The sequence below is a fragment of the Coffea arabica genome, chromosome 4e (genome assembly GCF_036785885.1).
Source record: "Coffea arabica cultivar ET-39 chromosome 4e, Coffea Arabica ET-39 HiFi, whole genome shotgun sequence".
NCBI lineage: Eukaryota > Viridiplantae > Streptophyta > Magnoliopsida > Gentianales > Rubiaceae > Coffea > Coffea arabica.
In genome coordinates, this window is record NC_092317.1 from 43,500,952 (window position 1) to 43,505,221 (window position 4,270).

Here is a 4,270-nt window from a genome sequence, read left to right on the forward strand (position 1 = left end):
TAAATGAAAACCCATTTGCTATAATTAAACAACAAAGTTACCCAAAATTTCACTAAAAATCCAAATCAAAACTATAAATCTATCAAAAATTATTAAAACTTTAAATTCTCTCCTAAAACTTATGAATAATCTGTCCAAAAATCACACTGAAGCATGGCAAAGAAAGTTAACATTTAAAAAGGACAAAATGGATTAAGTTTTCCAATTTTATGGGCTATAGTAACATTATGGGGAACTTGAGGGGTTGTAGTGAAATTTTTGAAAAATTTTCATGCAACTGATTCATAGAAATCTTCTTCTTCTCCGCTGGTTTCCTTCTGAAACTTTGCAGCTCATCCCATTGAGACGTCTTACGCAATCTCAAATCAAGCCAGCAAACTCATGAACCAAACCCATTAAAACTTCAACAAACTTTAATTAACACAACAAAAAATGCTGGAGACAAGTCATTGAAGATCCAACAAAGAACTAAATGGAAAAACATGCCATCAACCGAGAACAAAACCAGTTTTCTGGTGAATCCTAGATGGGTCTATCAAAAGCTAACACTCCTCAGCCAACCCATTGAACTATCAAGCATCAGACTAGTCTAAAGCTTTGACAAAATCAAACCATCAAAAGCCCCTTTCTCCACAGCATCAGTAACCACGCAAAAAGAAAAATCCAAGAAACCCATCTATGCAAATGATTCCAAAATCTCATACAAAGTGTTAAACCAACTATTGAAGGAAGATTATTGTTACCTATAACCCGTCGACGTGCTGAATCGATGCGAAGAAACTGGAAGCAATCGTCCAGAGTGCCAAAATGAAGCAAAAAAAACTTCTTTCCCAGTTCTTCAAGGATGACGTAGACAGCGAGTTCAAGCCCACTTTTGGTGATGTTGAACTCGTTTTTTCCAGAAATGTTCAACACGAAGTCTCCTTCCTAAGCAACGTAGATTACCCATAAAAAATAATTTTCCCAAAAAAATTACGAACAGTTCAGAAAATGGCCGGGAAGACCCCTGAATCTCCATCCCTGGCTAAAATTTTTGACGAAATTTTTTTGTCCTTTTCTCTCTTTTTCCTCTCTGATTTCTCTCCCTTTTTGCTCTCTCCGCCACACCCTCTCTCTTTCAGACTCTCTCCTCCCTTTTCTGGTTTCTCTCTTCTATTCTTTCTCCCGTCCCTATCCCAGAAAACCCTCTTTTTCTTGCCTTTCTTTTGTTTCTTGCCCGCAGCTCTTTTCCCTCTCCCCAGAACTGTTGGGATTTAGGGATACTACGCAGCGGAAAAATAAAAATTTTTCCCTAAAACCATCCAGGAATCACCCTAGATTTTACGTATGATGTACTAAAGGTAGGGTTTTAGGATTACCTTAATCCAAGTGGCGTCTCCCAGCAGCGTTGTTTGAGGATGGTCAACCCTTAAGCAGTCCAATCGTCCTGCCTCTACTGATATCCACGCTAGAGCAACCCTGGATCGTCTCACGAACTATGTGTTGAAGAGAAAAAGGTGCTAGCCTTTTTACTCCTTTCAAACGTATATTTTTCCTCTCTCTCTCGTATGTGACGCTCACCCTCTGTATCTGTATATCAGCTAACCCACAAAAAACATTGGAGAAAGAGAGAGATATATGATAAGCTAGAATGATGAGTCTTCTTGTCTGATTCAAAATCAAAACCATAAGACTTCTCATCACCCCAGACTCTATCTATCATTATCTGATAGATAAGAGATAACAATTTACTCTTATCTGCTCAAAAAGGCCTGGGATTAATTTTCCTTTAAAATTAAACCCCGATAATTTACATAGTTTTAATTCAGGATTAAATCTCTATTGCGTGTGACCCAATAGGTCCCGAATGTATTGGTAATAATTATGGTTTAATAATTAGATAAAAGAAACAACTTTATTTTATCATAACTTATAATAAATAATTAATCCATAATTATAAATCACGAGCGGTGTCTAGCAACACATCGCGATTGCCCAATTATTCGGAATTAGTCAAGGGAATTTGACCTAACCTTTCCGTGAAAAATTACCGTGTAATTATTATCCTTTCACCAAATATATCCAATTAGTCAGGAATAAGGAATAAGTGCCAATTCCCTGATGACTAATTAAATTTTCTAGTTCCCGAAATTTACCCTTAATTAGGTTAAATTGAAGACATTCTTCAATTTACCTAATAGTCGACTTTAGGGTTAATTTCTCACTAGTGGCCATCCGGATATCAACTCCTTCTATCGGAGTGGTAAATCCTATCTCAATCACCCATTTTCTTTACATGCTTCACACTACATCCAACTTCTACACTTTAAGGCACTCACGAAGAGTAACAAGTAATTAGAGTCAAAATGTAGCGATTCACACTCAAGATACTATGGTGATCTCAAGTCGTAGGATCACTTACACAATTTTTCACTAGAGATACACCATTGGCACTAGATAGGTATCCTAACGGGATCTCTAAATGGATCAATCCAATGCATTTGTACTTTCCAAATCATCTACACATTAGCCTAGGTATCATCATACCATAGTTGATGAGAACAACCACTAATTACATTAATTAGAGGCTAACTGTGTACTAGTTTTACCGTATTAAAGATGTCCTATTTCATTAGTACTATAACTAGGGAATTTTAAGAATATTACTATAAAAGCGATTGATATCTCATAGTCATCAACTCTTGTGACTACCATCACATTAGTAAACATTCTAAGGACTTTATCAGTTATATCTAATATTTAACAGATAAATAAGAAGTTATTAAAATACAAAAAATATAATTTAGGAATGTATAAAATAAAACCAAATACATTGTTTTAGGGCATACATTCCAACAAGAACCTCCTCTCTTGCTCTCAGCTCCCTTTCTTTCTTGCTCCCCCTCTTTTGTTCAGTCTTGTTCCCCCCCAGCTCTCGGTTTCCTCCTCTTTTTTTCCTTCCCGTAGCTTCTCTTTTTTTCTTTTCTTTCTTGCTTTTCTCCTTTTTCATCTCTCTACCCAGTCGCCATTTCCTTTTTCATTTTCCTCTTTGTTTTTTCCAGATTTTTCGTAGTCTAACAAGTGTCCTTGCCACCTAACTCCTAAGTGTTGTGGTGTCAAAAAAAATAAAAATAAAAATAGAGACACTTGTCTATTGCTTATCTCATACACTTAGCTAGTTTGCATTACCTCCATTTATTTTCTTTTATTTTGTTATTTTTTGTTTTTCAAAACAAGTTTAAAATAACCAAAAAATGTTAATGCATTACTAATTTTCATTTATTTTGAAGCATTTAAATTTAAAAAGATTAAAACAAATTTTTTGTGAGAATTTTCTTTTTCCAGAAATTTAATGCAAAAATGTTTTAAAAAGGAAAATGATGAACCTAATTTATTAAAATAAGCAAAAATGAACACTAACTATCATTTTGCAAACTTAATCAACTAAAAAAAATAAATAAAATAAAAAAAGAATAAATAAAAAAAACTAAAATTAAAGTAAATAAAATTAAAATTTTGGTATCTACACCTTGCCCCTCTTTGTCTGAGTTTCACAAAAATTCATGACAAAGACGTAGAAACCAAATACTTACTTGTATTTATTCTGCTGCGAACTGAAATAAGTAAACATATAAAGGTCAGTAGGATAAAATCCGAGCCTGCCATAACGTCGATCAGTGGGATAAAAATTTGAGCTTGCCGTAAAATTGGTCAGCGGGATAAAACTCGATCCTGCCAAGGTTGGTGGGATAAATCCCAAATACAACAAGATATAAACGGTCAGTGGGATAAAACCCAATCCTGCCAAGGTTAGTGAGATAAAACTCAAGGCCAACGAGATATAAACGGTCAGTGGGATAAAACCCAATCATGCAGTAGGATAAAATCCAATCCTGCCGAGGTTAGTGGGATAAAACCCAAACCCAACGAGATATAAACAGTCAGTGGGATAAAACCCAATCTTGCCGAGATTGGCAGGATAAAATCCAAACCCAACAAGATATAAAGCCCAACAAGACATAAACGGTCAGTGAGATAAAATCCAATCCTGCCGACATTGGTGGAATAAAATCTAAACCCAACAAGATATAAACGGTCAATAGGATAAAACCTAATCATACCGAGGTTGGTCAGTGGAATAAAATCCGAGCCTGCCATAACACACCAACAGGAAATTAAATTGCCAAGAAGGGAGGTGACAAGGGTTTATTTTACGTATTTTTAGTGTGTTTTATTAGTTAATTTTGGTTTGATTATTTAGTTTAATAACTAAAATAACTAAGGTTTTGGT